The following is a 15,048-nucleotide window of genomic DNA, read 5'->3' on the forward strand; positions in this document are numbered from 1 at the left end:
TCAGCTTTTCTTCCCACCAGTGTAAACACTACATCTATTTGAACTGATTTTTTTTCTAAACGAAACGATTCCTAGAAGTGGGGTTGAATCAGTGTGTACACACGTTTTCAGAGTTTACATATCCATTGACATGTCATCCTCCAAAAAGGTCGCTCACAGTTTTTTCTCCCACAGATGGACACTAGCTACAATATCTTTTAAAAATATTTACCAATAAGATGAGCAAAAGTGCTTTTTCATTATTTTAGTTTTCATTTGATGACCAGTGAGGTATTGAGCATTTTTCACTGATTAGCCATCTGACTTTTGAAAACTGAATGATCCATTTTGTCCTTTGCACAAATTTAAGTGAGGAAGCTTCTTTTTGCTTTGTGACAGCTCTTTGTATGTTATGAACATTAATCCCTTGTCTTCATCAACATCTATCACAGAGTTTTTCCTTGTCATTTCTTTCGTTTCATTTTGTTCAGTAGGTTTATATTTGTTGTGGCTCAAAATATTCTTAAGATAGTAAATGTCTTCCTTTTGGGTTTTATCTTTGTTATTATTCTTAGAAATACTTTCTTATAATGGTATAAATCTCTTATGTAGGTTTATTTAATGTCTAAGATGGAGATGATAATAGTACTTGTTATAGTGAGGAGAAGTTGAATTAATGTGAGCAAAGAGTTGTATTTGCTGTTATTAGTATTTTAATATTTAAACCACTATCTGTAATTTTTTTTGTGGTCATTATGACAGGAATAGAATTTGTTCTTTCCAGGTGATTCTCTGATTGTCCCAGGACAATTATTGAATTCACAATTCGCTCTTTGATTTGAAATCCCTCATGCACAAAATACTTATGTACACTAGAGTCTCTTTTTGAGCTCATGCTATATTTCTGTCAACCATACTTCCTTACTCCAGTGCCATATCTTACATATTGTAAAAATTAATTATTATCTGACAGTGCGATATTTTTTTGTTCTTTTCTTCCATCCCAAACTTTCTTGGCTATTATTATGACTTTATTATTCCTAAAGAATTCTAAAATATTTTGTTCAAGTTAAAAAAAAGTCAGATAAGAGTATTCATGGGATTTTTATTGTTTTGAATTATTTTTAGGAGAACTTCCATATTTACAAAACTGTTTTCCTCCATGCAATATGTTGATGTCTCTACATTCACACCTCTTATTTACCCCTCAGTACAGTCCTGTAGTTTTCTCCATGTACAACATGGGCATTAATTTTGAGTTTATTCCAGATTATTGTTGATGTTTTTCTTAATTTTGTAAGTGAGAATTTTTTGCTATTATATTTTTTAACTGTTTAAACTGACACCTAGGAAGGCAGATTCGGTTTGTAAATACTCACTTTGTAACAAATCATTTAAAATTGTAAGTATTAAGTAATTGTTCGAGGATCCTTTCTTTTGTGTTTTTAAAAATTTGTTTCCAATATTATCAAAATGGTCATAGCTAAGAAGTATAGGTGTGGAGACTGATGGAGAGAGGTAGTGTGGCTCATGTACAAACTGTGAGCACTTTCATGGCTGCCTTTAGGCTGGAGAAGCCCCAGAAGAGCCCAGGTTAGACCAGGGGTGGCTTTGTATGCACTTGAAAGCCAGCTTTCCTACCTGTATGGTGAAGCCTGGTGGGCGTGGCAGGTAGATGATCAAGGTCTGATCAAGGTCATTGGCTGCACAGAGCGCTGTGTCTGTGAGAACTGGAGTCCATCGCCATGGGAAATGCTTGGTGCCAGGAACACTGCAGGGGAGCTGGGGAGTCTGTTTGTTAAGGATTTTCCAGTCCTGGGAGTTGGAAGATCAGACTCTGCATTCAGATCTGAGTTTGAATTCATCCTCTCTTGTTTACTGGTCCTCTGACTTTTGTCAAGTTATCTACCCTCTTTGAACTCCTATTTTCTTATCTCTCAAAATAGGAGGATTACGGCCTGCTGCTAGAGTGTTTGATCAGGATAAATGATTTGTTTCTATAAGATGCCACGTACAGTCACAAGCTCAGTGAGAAATGGGCTGTCACCTCTTCATCTGCAACTCAGTGCTCGACAGGACATCGGGGCAAAGCCAGTCCGTAATTTGTTTGTGATGCAAGTAGGAACAAAATTAATGTCTTGCCTTTCACTTGCAGTATTCTTACTCCTTTGCTTCATTGACTTCTTTCCTCCTTTCCTTTCCCCTCCTCCACCAAAATATCCTGAGACTCTCTCAGAACACTACATTCAAATTACTTTAAAGGGTGTCTCATCCTCATGAAATGACAGTAACTTAAAAAAAATCTGTACAGATCCCAGACGTCATTGTATTTGATTTACACACACACACGCACACCCACCCACACACACAATCAGACTACCTACCACTTGCTGAGGGAGAAGGACCAATTTTTCTGAGTTTTCATTCACTGAGCGTGAGAGCAAAGTCTCTTACGCAGACTTTCACCTTGCTTAGTGCATGGTGTTTTTAATTGGATTTCTGCTTTGTGGCCATAGAACTATTCTTATAGAAGAGAGGATGTGGAGACATAGACATTCTGCTGAGATATTCGTGTCAAAATATTTGAGTTGGAAAGGACTTAGGACAGCATAGAGTCGTAACATTTTATGGGTGAGAATTCATGATGGTGTAACTTGGACAAGAACCCGGGTCTTCTGTCTTCGTGTCCACGTGGATGAAGAGGCAACAGGGCGGGAGATGGCAGGGATCCTTCTTGCTTGAGTTCCAGGGTCTTGCTAGTTTTCATTGCTTAGCTGTCTTTAGTTTAGGTCCGTGTGGCCTCTCATGGGAAGGTCACTCTGTCCTGATAGACTGAGTTTCTAATCAGCAAAAAGGTCTGGACCCACTCATATTTCCCAGAGTTTTTCTGCTGTCCTGCTGACAGTTTATATAAATGATACCTAAGAAACTACTGGATATAAAATCCTTATTGTTATCATTTGCCCTCAAGTTCCATAGGAATGGGGTGCTGTCTCAGGCTGTCTAAGGCTAGATCTGAACAAAGATAGGGTGATAGGCTGTGCTGCTGGACCCTCCCCAGTCGAAAGGGATTTCCACCTTAGTATTTAGAATCAGACAGATGAGTTCAAATCTTGCCTTTACCAGTTATTAGCTTTGTGAACTTGGGGAAGAAACTGTACTTGTTTGTGTCCAATTTTCTTTATCTGTAAATAAGTTTAGTATTTATTTTAGGGTTTTTGTTTTAGAATTGAATGAGCTAATTTCCTCATTTATACCTAAATTACTGATCGCGTGGTTCTATGCTGGTGCCTTGGTAGAAGATTACTAAGGGACTCAGCAGTGAGAATGCAGGTGGGGGACCCCTGGATCATAGAGCTTATATTCCAGGATATGCTTGTAAAAAACTGGATGTGCAGTGGATTTTTAGTAAATGTCCATTCCTTTCCTTATCCACATTGATTGTGTATATATCTTTGTACAATATATGAACAATTTTTTATTGCAATTTAAATATCTTTGTAGTATTTAAATTATGTAGCTATAACAAAATACGTGAAATAAAATGATTTGTCTTTTATTTTCTTTTCAATATGCAAAACAAAATAAAATAGAAAAGAAAAAAGGTTTTGAAGGAGTAGAAATAATTTTATTTCTGTGGAATCAATTCCCTATGTTAGGTTTTTTAGTTGTGTTGTTAAACAGCATATAAAATTGATAGGTTGTGACTTCAGTGTTGATAGCTAGGTGAGTGTAGTTTCTTTTTGTGGTTGTCTTTGATGAATTATTTGAACTAGATCATAAATGATGTGCATGTTACATATTGGAAACGAGGAAAGAGTGGAGACATACTACCTCCAATGCAGTCATCTTGTTACCAAGTCGAAACTCGTACTGCTTGCTGTATGACAGGCCAATAAATCGGGAGATTGAGGTGTTGGAGCAAGGAATAGTGACTTTATTTGAAAAGCTGGCAGACCCAGAAGATGGCTGAATGATATGCTGGAGAACCGTCTCCCCCAAGTCAGAAATCAGTCCGCTTTTATACTAAAAAGGGGCGGGGATGTGGTTGGTTGTTGCAAACTTCTTGCGGTATGAATTGTTTCTCCTTGGAATTCTTTGTTCTTGCAGCTGTCCACGTGGGTCAAATCATGGTGCCCCTCTATAACCTCCAAAAAAAACCAAAGTTGATTTTCTATTTTGCAACTTGCCATCTCAACATAAGTGCAGAAGAGTTAACATCGTGAAAGATCAGAGCCCGGAGAATAGGCTCTCCTGGATATTTCAGGCTAAAGGCAACTTTCTTTTACAAAAGGTACAGAGCTACCAAGTCTGAGCCTAGAAAACAGCAAAGGTTTAAAGCCAAATGAACAGACCTAACATGCAGTCAAATTTATTCTTTTCTATTACAATTTCTTTTCCCACCACATAAATAATTTTAGTAAGAAACATGAGCAATTTTTTTAGTTTTGCTTCTTAGTAACGGATAAGTGGGCCAAATACATTTATGAGAGCAGGGATGCTGTGTGGGCATTGGGGTCACAGCAAACTCTTGTTGGGGGTGGTCGACTCTGCAACATGTCTGATGCCCCGTGGGTGTTGGTGAGGGACCCCATAACCAGGGGCTCTCTTCAGGAACCAGCATATGGGCATTGACCTCTGGAGACCTTTTTCAGCTGCCGGAAATTTTTTCAGATAATGTGACTGAAAAACCACTTCAGCTGGTGATAATTAGGGAATAAAGGAAGAGGAAAAGCGCTTGGATTAGATTAGAAGAGAAGGACAGAATATCAGGGAACCTGGGGGCTTGGCAGTGGGTCCTTGGGAGAGAGGGGAGCAGAGGTGGGGAGGGGCACGGCTCTGGAACCAGCTCCTGCACCTGTCCCAGGGCCCAAGTCACACAGCTTTAAATTGGCCCAGGACGCTTTCCTGTCTGGATGTCACCCTGGGCAGAACCTTGAGAATCGAAGGTAAGGGGTGGGCAGCACTCACCTAGGGGATCACTGAGGACTTAGTTCAAGTCCACGGTGCCTTTTCTGGTCATGTGTCTTCACTTGCCCTTTATCTTAGGATCTGAGAAGCAGGAGCAAGGAACGCAGGGAGAGATCCAGTAAGACATCTGACTGTGTTAAGAGACGACAGTCATAGCCACACCGGGAGCGAGGACACTTGCAGCAAAGTAAAACGACTTCACAACTATTGCATCAGAGCTGCCGGTGTGAGAGAGCCTAAGCCTGTCTCAGAGTGCAGGGGACAAGCAGAAAGGAATGGTAAATTTCCACTGACAGTTGAAATTTTGTTAAATAGCCTGCTACTGTTGCTTGTATCACTTGAATGAATGCAGGCATATTTCTATGGGCATTTATATGTTCACTCAAACCCACCAGCCACTCTTGCCCCCATCGGGGATGGGCTTTCTCAAGCCCAGTGCACCTGCTGCTTGGATGGGCCATGCTGCGGGTCCTCGCCTGGGGCCGGGCTGCTGCAGGGCACTGAGTCCCCGAGGCACGGCCTGCGAGACACGACAGGAACACCTCTGCTCTTGACTGAGGGCCTCCGTTTCCCCCTGCAGTGTAAGAATGCTGGTGCCTGAGTTAGAAGCATGCTTCAAAGCTGTCCGTGTCCTTGCCATCCAGAAGCAGAGCCTGGGAGCTTCCTAATTTCTCCAGAATGGGGTTTACATTCATCTTCGACAGGTGAGTTTATGTCCTTTTACAAGTGGAGGAATTACTGCAGTTTTCCTGGAACTAACTCACCACTAGTCCATCTGATTTTTCTGTGCTAGGATTCAATATGGCATGCTAAAAATTCTGGAGTCAGATCTTGAAACACTGATGAAGAGGATTATTTTATTTCTTTATATGATAGTATTTTACTTTCAAAATTCAGAGTTTTCAGTTCTTTCAAAAATTTTTTGAGGGGTTGGAGAAACAAATTTGCTCTTACCATCTTTGTGACCTGTTGCTATATGCCTGTCACCTGTCTTCTGTCACTTGTGAGGCGGTTCCATTTGTGACCCTGTCCAGGTTGTTCATGTTATAAAACATAAAGCCTGTAAAAGTACAATCCCTTTTACTCAGAGGACATTCCACAAATACTACTTAAATCTGGGTGTGGTTTTAAGAAGACAGAACCATTAGAACATGTACTTGCAGGTTGCTAGTGCAAAATCCCGAAATCAATAGTCTAGCTCAACATCTAAAATCTTTCTAATCTACCTTGGATTTGTATGGATAAGTGAAGCAGTTTGCTAAGAACTCAAGACCAGGGTTAGAATACAGGCTGGTGTAGCTCAGCAGGTCCTCCCAAGCTGATGCTCTGGCAGAGGGCAGGTCCTAGGGGAGAGGGCGTGTCCTCCCATCCCTGAGCTGACAATTTGATGGCAAAGACATTCATCAGGTTAAGAACTTGGAGATTCTTCTAAAAACAGTGGGTTTCAAAACAGTCCTAAAAGCGTGGGAGTGACACAATCCCATTTGCCTCAAGTAGGGGAGAGTGGCTTTGAGGCCACTTGGGAGACTCGTGAGTCCAGGTGGGCAGTGTTGGTGGCTTCCACTTGAGCGGTGGGATGGTCAGCGGGTAAAAGCGAACAGATTGAAGGCAGGTTTAGATGGTAAAAAGGAAAGGATGAATGATTTCTGTGAAGGTAGGATGGAGTAAGGAACAGGTTTCTGGGTGGATTAATGAGGTAAATGATGGTCCTGCTGTGCTCTGAGGAGGGAAATATGTAGAGGGAGTTCTTGGGGATAACTGATGAGTTCAGCTGTGGGTAAACTGAAAGGCTGTTAGATGTGTGGTTTGGGAGCTCAGGTGAGAGCCAGTAGTGAGTAGGGGGAGGGGAGAGAGACTGTCAAATCAGTTTGTCTTGTGAACATACAAATAAGGATGAGTAATGACACACTTAAAACCTCTATATTTTGTATTTAAAGCCCAGTAACATTTTGCTATATTGACTGCAGAGGTTCTTAATTTTTTTTAATAGAAATAAAATAAATAGAAACAAAATAGTGGAGTTAATGAACATCTTAGAGTTGATGTGTGTCCTTGTATGTATTTTCATACCTCATCTGTTTATAACCATAATCTACAAAAAGTTCGCTTGCTTAGCATAAGAGTTAAACAGAGGGAAGTGACACACAGTGTTGGGGCTTGAAGCTGATCTTCTCGGGCAAATTATGTCACCTCTCTGTGCTTTAGTTGCATCTTCTGTGACTGCCCCCGGGCCCTTCATCACAGCTGATTTCCTAGACTAGATGTTGGGAGGGAGGCTGCTGAAGGGAATAAGAAGCGGCAACTTCTAGGGATATTGAAGAGAGAGACAAAAACAGATTAAAGCCGATAAACTGAGTAAAAATACCATCAAAAGAGAAAGAATCCCGCAGTGTTTTGAGCCCCTTAGCTTAAGGGAAACAAAATCAGGTTGAGCCAAAGCTCTTGAGCATGTGAGTATTGTGGGTGGGTGGGTGTCATCAGAAAAGGGTTGAGAAAAGGCCTTTTTATTTCCCTAGACGTTTCCAGTAAGGATGGGGAGCAGAAAAGAAAACCCCCTGCTTCACAGTGGAAGCTGCTGTTTTGTGCAAAACTGACCAAAGTTTGGAGACCAGTCATCAGCGGTGCTGGCAAATGAAAAGACTTCGGGATTGGGTGGGGCACTTGCTGCGACTTTCAGGTGACCTGCTGGCTGGGTCTGTATGGCGGGCAGTAGGTTTGCAGGGTGACCCGGGCATAAACCCTGGCTCTGAGGCTGCTGGTCTGACTAGCAAACCTGGGCACCCGCAGTCCTAATGGGGCAGCTCGGGATGTGGCCTGGGACACCTGCTGAGGTGAGGGCGAGAAGAGGGCTTTCCTGAGGGGGTGTCATGCGGAGAGTGGGAACGTGTTCCTGTAGGGGAGGAAGAGCCTCTGAGTAGGGTGCTGGATGCACAGGCAAGACCAGCCTGAGCACGGAGGCTTCTGGGAGCCAGAAGTCATACAATGGCCCGAACCGCCTTGTTCCTGCGAGACTGCAGGGAAAAGATGCTGAAAATGTAGGCTAGGTTCACACCCTGTGGTGTTTTATGAGTGACAGTAAAGGACTGGTCCGGCAGGCAGGAGAGAACCCTGTGGGCGTCCCAGCTGGGGCGTCACGCCGGAGGGAGGAGCAGAGTTATAGACTTTGCCACTTATTAGCTGTGTGACTTTGAGCAAGATCACCCCACCTCTCTATATATATATCTTCATCTGTAAAGTGACAGAGTGACAAGCTCGTGTCATCAGAAGGCTTAGTTTAGCTCTGATCCTCTTTGTCCAGTCCTGTCAGTGCTGCCCTGTGAGGTTCTGCAGCGGCTGCTCTTACCCTGAGATGGGAGGGCCTAGAGGGACTTTGTAGCGCCCGAGGGCAGGAAGGCGTTGCTTTAAAAGCAGATATGTTGCCGCCTGCAGGCAGTTTGGTTGAAGGTCCTGCAGGGGACTTTGGAGGCCTTAGGTTGTGGAGAGTACTTTGGAATCCTTAGCTTCCTCTTAAGTCTTGTTTTCCCTTGCGGACAGGATTTGCCTTTGCAGATTGATGCTGAAGATTTGGGCTACTAGCAAAGCTGTTTTCAGAGATGGGTATATACGTAAAATATCGTATAAAATAAAATGATTTATTTAACGTGTGGGACTTCGCAGCTGTTGGGAACAGCTCTGTTGTCCTGGTCGTCACGGAGGACACCAAGGGTCAGCAGAGCGTGCGGGAGGACAGGTAGCCTGCAGTGCTGCTGCGGGGTGTTCTCCCGAGTAGAGCACTCTGCTGAGTTGACTCTTCTCTGAGTTTGGTTGCCAGATGAGCAGACAGCAAATTAATGAGTTCTGGTGGGATTGTATAATGACAGGAAGAAAGAGGAAACCGTAGTTTTTCCAGACTAAAACACGCTTTTGTTTCCTGATCCAGTGTGTTCCATTACAGAATTGATGAGTTCTGTCTATTCTGGGACTTCATTGAAATAAACGTTCAGCCTAAATGTTAAGAGTTATGTTTTATTTGGCTGGAGGACTCTAGCCGGGATGGCAATCTCTCAGATCACTCTGAGGGACTGCTCCCAAGAGGTAGGGGAAGAGCTAGGATATATAGAAGTTTTACAAGAAAGACCAGGTAGTTGGAACAATAAAATATTGCTTGTTATCTAAAGAAAACCAGATATCTCAAGATCAAGTATTTAGTGCTTTTCTATGTATGGGAGGAAGCAAACATTTGTGTCATAGAATTCATCCCTTTGGCAGGTACCTAGGTATCTAGGGCCAGTATCCTGTCCTTTCTTACTCTGAATCCACTCAGAGGGCACCACTGTGAGTGGCTGAGAGGCTGGGCTGCAGGCATGCACTCGCTGGGGGGTGGCAGCAGCCGCTAATGACTTGGTTTCAGCATTCTTTGTTTACTGACATGGTTGCAGTATTTTCATTCACATTGTAGTATTTTCATTCACGGACTGATTATGGATAATCTGCAACCTTGGAAAGCAACTGAGATGGAATTACTGCAGGTACCTTCTACTTTAATAAGCCGTGTGCAAAAATAAACATGGAGGAAGCATACATTTGTATTTGGTGGTGTAGTGAAGGGTGACTGCACATTATAGGAGAACGCAATGCAGAATTCCTTAAGTCCACGTTTCTTTTCTGTTGTGGTTTCTGAGAACAGTTTATGGTAATTAACCAACATTGACAAATGCTGGCACACATTGCATTTAAGAGCTGGACGGCTGCAAACTTGTGTATTGGACAGGTGGAATTCATAGGCAAGTGGTCAGGTGGATGGGAGAGAGATGGAGGCTAAGCCTGGGCCCAGATTCCGGTTTAAATCACCATTTCCTCACCATACGGCCTTGGACTAGAATATAACCTCTCTTAACCTGTTGGTGAATCTGTGAAATGGGCATAATAATATTCGTTTCTTCCTGGGATTGTTGTAAGTTCTAAAGAGTATTGTAGCACACATGAAGCACTTAGCAGTGTTCACTGTGTGTGGCCGCCCCGCTTGGCGTGTGTCAGAGCCGTAAAGGCAGCATTTGTCTGTTGAGGATGCACTGGTAGCCCCTTGAATATGTTGTGAATTTGGTGATTTCCTTTAATCTTGGTAACTCTGTGTGCCATGGGCAGTTATTTTCATGGACAGATGAGGAATCTCAGGGTAAAGAAGACTGTGTAATTTGCCCAAAGTCAGACCATAATTTTGGGTGCATGGGCCTCGGTTCAGCATGGGCCCCAGGGCCTTCTGCCCTCTCCATTCAGCACCAGAGCCAGATGTGTGGTCGGCTGTTTCCCAGCCCAGAATATCGGGCAGGCCACAAGACACACCTGGCCCTGCGCTGCTTGAGCAAAAACTCCGGAGGAGAGGAAGTTACAAAAGGGATAAACATAAAAACAGATGACAGCAAACTGTGATCAGCACTGAGAAGGAAAGGAACACGCCTCACAATGCAGAGCTGCGAGCTTTCCCGTCGGGTCTGCTCTGGGGGCGTTCATCTCAGCTAAACAAACTCTGCTGCTGCACCAAGGCAGGAAGGCAGGGAGCGTGTGGCCAGGTAGACAGGGCCTTGTTAATCATACTCATTCCCCATTAAGCTGCAGCTGTCACGGGCACTTACCTAGTAAACAGATGTCTTCCATAATCATCACGCACTTTTCTTGGTAGTTTTATTGCCCCACTTTTGAGATGAGGTCATTAAAGCTGGGGAGTTTGCTGCATGCCCGTGATCACCATGGAAATACCCCCACTGGTCTTTCAACCTAGACTGGTGTGGCTGTCATGTCCCAGCCCTGTGAATGGCATCATGTTGCCTCTCCCAAGCGGCCCAAATGACTGACATTGATATTCTTAATTCATAGGAAATGGTATGTGACAATAGGAGAAAAATGTATTAAGAAATTGTTTGGAAAACTAGAACAAAATCCAATTCTTCCCCAGCTGGGGGAGCGTACCCTGTTTCACTCACCCCACTCACTGCGTGTCACCTCCTCCCTGCCGACTCCACTTTCAGAAGCCACTCTGAGTCTTTGAAGAACATTTTGCCTCATGACATTGTTGACTAGGACCTGCGCCCTCTCTGTCCCTGGTTAACTCTCTCTTGAAAGCCATTTAAATTTCTTGCAGGCTCCTCCGCTCAGATGTAAGAATATCCCCTTTCGACTTCTTGATGCAGCTCCTTAATGAAGATCTCGTGAAGGAAACTTAGTCAAAACCTGGGAGGTATGCACACAGTGACTGCAAACTCAGCACTTTATGAAGTTCAGAATCAGATTTGTGGATGACTCAGGAAAGGCTTTTTTATGGTAACAAGGGGAAAGTGAAAGGATGCAGGCTGTGTGAGACTGAAACATCTCGTTCCTAGCCAGCAAGGCACCTGCTTTCAGGATGGTGTGTGGGGAGTGCAGAGTTCTCACAAAGAAAGAATTGTTGTGATGGGAGGGAGGACAGTTAGGTACTTTACTGTGGAGGGAAAAAGTGGGTTAAGCATTTCCTGGTTGAACAAGAGGATTGTGACATGATGTGCTTGTATTTTGGAGAGAAGGGTTTTTTGGGGACAGGCCTAGGGAGAACGCTCTGTGGCTGGGGAGTCAGCACAACAGAGAAACACAGAGAACTGGGCAGACCCCAAGGCCCCTGCTGGGGAAGAGGCTGCCCGCCAATTCGAGCCCTGCGGGCGGCTTCTGTCCCTTAGCTGGGGCCTCAGAGCTCCCTTCACAACCCAGTCCTGTTGATACAAGGAAAAAAACGTGAGGCATGAGAAGGGCTGTGTCCCAGGCTTTGGTTGAGCCCCTGGGATGTGTCCCACCAGATTTTGTTCCTTGGCTTCGTGCAGTAAAGTATTCAAGAGCAAGCCAGTGTTGAGAAAAGGTAGATTTATTCACAGAGACACATTGAAAGGCAACAGAAAGGCCATGAGGTGTGGGGTTTGGGTGCTCAGATTAAAAGTAGGTACACACTCCACAGAGTGTGGGCTTTCTCCGAAGAGGGAGAGAGAGGGGTGACCGCGAGGTGGCGCTGTGTTGCTCGTTTTCTTGGGCTTGGTGGTTTCATTTGCTAATATGTAGAAGAACCAGCCTAAGGGCAAGGGGCTGGGATTCCCAGGGAGTTGGCCATTTCCCACCCTTTGACATTTTGTGGCTAGCCTTGGGACTGCCATGGTAACTTGGGGCATGATATTCACCATGTTACTATTACAATGGGTGTATAATGAAGCTCAAGCTCTGCTAGAAGTTAAATCTCTTCATCCTGAGCCTCAAGGCCTTCTGGGGGTTGAATCCTTCACCATTTTGATGTTAATTGCTGTGGCCTTCCTTGAATGGCTGTGCTCTGCCCCTTCCATCCTGTCTCACTGTGATGACACAGAGAGAGCAAAGGCCGGGCCCTGCCTGTGCTCCTGCATTTAACAGCGGGAAGTGTGGAGTGGGCTTATGATGACTCTGAGTGGTGAGAAGGATGTTTCAGATTTTGCCACGTGAGACATGGGGACCTGCCAGCAGCCATCACAGATTTATCTCAAGGGCATTATCGCTTGTGTTGTTACGGAAAGAACAGGCCAGCCAAGAAACAAGCACTGAGATTTATTATGCTGACGGGCTCAGAGGGGCTCCTGTTCCGAAGCTCTGAGCACCTCCAAGACCTGCACATGAGGTTCTATAGGGTTAATTACAAGTAAGGGGCTATTAGCCAATAAGGCTCAAACAACAAAAAGCAAGGAATCAGTACACTGAAGCTTATGATTTTGGAACAGATCACGTTACTGACAATTGTTGACCTTGGATTTACGAGTTAGGTTATTAGCCCAGTAAAGTGACACTAAACTTCAGATTTACGAGTTAGCCCAGCAATACTTAGATCAGTAAACCGACACTTATCACACTTAGATTTGTGACTTAGCTCGTTAGCCCAGCTGGGCTTTTCCTTCACAGTGTCACTCATCTTTTCTATATTTCTTTTTTTTTTTTTTTTTTAAGTATTTAATCCAAATTTAATATCAGGTTTTTTTGGAAAGAAATTTCTCTTTTTCTTTTCTTTGGGACTCTTTTGGGGGGGGGTAGGTAATTAGGTGTATTTATCTGTTAGTGGAGGCCCTGGGGCTTGAAACCGGGACCCCGTGCACGCTAAGCACATGCTCTACCACCCCCCCATGATCTTTTCTTTTTGCTTTAGCTGCCAAGAATCTGACAGCTGAATTTCTAGTCGGCCTTTAACACTTGCCCTGACTCCAGGGAATCCATTTTTATGACTTTACCTCCCCCTGGTTTCATTTAAGTATTGAATCTCCAATTTCCCTTCACTCTCAATTTTGCCTTTTTGTTGTTATGGTTGTTAAGGTGTGTTTAAAAAAATTGTTTAATTTCTCTTTTAGCAGGAGGCTGAAAGTAAATAAATATGTAAACAAACAGCACACTTAAATGCTTTTATACATTCTAAGCTGTTTAGTAGTTACTTAAAAACCGAATTGAATATTAAAGTGATAACATTTTTATATTATTTTTTAATTTTTTACAAAGATATAGCTGATTTAAAATGATATGTTTCAGGTGTACAATAGATGCTCCATTTATAGTTACTGTAAACATTGGCTGTATTCCCTGTGTTGTAAGATACATCCCTGTAGCGTTTTTACATTACATGTTGCAGTTTGTATAAGAAAGTTGGGTAACACAGAGTCTGGTGCATGGCTGTGTCTGACCCAGGGTCATGCTCACCCTGCCTGTCAGAGCCCAGGCCCTCACTCCTATCTGCAGGGCAGCGAGTGGAGGCAGCCCTCATCAGCGCTGGCGCCACCCTCTGAGAGGCAGTGACAGCAGTGTCTGTGTGTGGACGTGCAAAGTGTTTTTCCAGGGGCTTTACATGCATTTCTGCATTTAATAATTAAAGCCCTCCTGTGAGGAAGCGTTTTATGATTTTAATGAATAATACATTTTATTTTGATATTGATAGACTTCAAACCTCCGGAAAATTTACAGAAGTAGTACAGTAAACGCTTAGATACAGTTCACCTTAAAGGGCACTATTTGTCCTTTTGTGTCTGGCTTATTTTCGCATAAAGTTTCAAGGTTCATCCATATTGTAGCCTGAGTCACTACTTTATTCTTTTGGTTTCATAATATCCTTTTTCTTTTTTTTCGTTTTTGGTCTATTTAAAAATATTTTCATTGAAGTCTAGTCAGTTTATAATGTTGTGTCAGTTTCTTGTGTACAGCACAACAATTCAGTTAAATAGGAACATACCTGTATTCATTTTCATATTCTTTTAAACATAAGTTACTATAAGATATTAAATATATTCTCCTGTGCTATACAGTATAAACTTGTGGTTATTCTATACATAGAATCTGCAAATCTTGAACTCCCAATATATTCCTTCCCACACCCTCTCCACTCTGGTAACCATAGTTTGGTTTCTATGTCTCTGTGTCTGTTTCTGGTCTGTAGATAAGTTTATCTTTTTGTGTCTTTGTTTTTTGATTTTTTTTTTTTTTTTAAGATTCCACATGTGAGCGATCTCATATGGTATTTTTCTTTCTCTTTCTGGCTTACTTTTCTTTGAATGACATTCTCCAGGTCCATTCATGTTGCTGCAAATGGCATTACTTTATTATTATTTTATGGCTGAATAGTAGTCTATTGGAGAAATATACTACAGTCTCTTTATCCAGTCATCTTTCAGTGGACATTTAGGTTGTTTCCATATCTTGCTATTGTAAATAGTGCTGCTGTGAACATTGGGGTGAAAGTGTCTTTCTGAGTTAGGGTTCCTTCTGGATATATGTCCAGGAGCGGGATTGCAGGGTCATATGGGAAGTCAATTTTTTGTCTTTTGAGGAACCTCTATACAGTTTTCCACAATGGCTCCACCAAACTGCATTCCCACCACAGTGCAGGAGGGTTCCCAATTCTCCGTAGCCTCTCCAGCATTTACTGTCTGTGAACTTCTGAATGATGGCTATTCGGACTGGTGAGAGGTGAGTCTTGATTGCAGTTTTGATTTGCATTTCTCTGATAATGATATTGAGCATTTTTTTCATGTGCCTATTGGCCATTTGTATGTCTTCATTGGAGAAAAGTTTCTTTAGGACTTCTGCCCATTTTTGAATTGA

The 15,048-nt window shown here is 43.0% G+C and overlaps 1 long non-coding RNA gene across 1 annotated transcript in view; it reads left to right on the forward strand.

Moving 5' to 3' along the window:
- LOC135320611 (uncharacterized) overlaps positions 1 to 15,048 on the forward strand; it is a 352,044-nt gene that overhangs the window by 26,008 nt on the left and 310,988 nt on the right. The window contains exons 6-10 of the long non-coding RNA XR_010379832.1: positions 1,926 to 2,097; positions 4,090 to 4,273; positions 5,029 to 5,228; positions 5,531 to 5,654; positions 11,069 to 11,164. This is a non-coding gene — a long non-coding RNA (uncharacterized LOC135320611). The remainder of the gene's footprint in view (positions 1 to 1,925; positions 2,098 to 4,089; positions 4,274 to 5,028; positions 5,229 to 5,530; positions 5,655 to 11,068; positions 11,165 to 15,048) is intronic.

The sequence above is a fragment of the Camelus dromedarius genome, unplaced genomic scaffold (genome assembly GCF_036321535.1).
Source record: "Camelus dromedarius isolate mCamDro1 unplaced genomic scaffold, mCamDro1.pat HAP1_SCAFFOLD_140, whole genome shotgun sequence".
NCBI lineage: Eukaryota > Metazoa > Chordata > Mammalia > Artiodactyla > Camelidae > Camelus > Camelus dromedarius.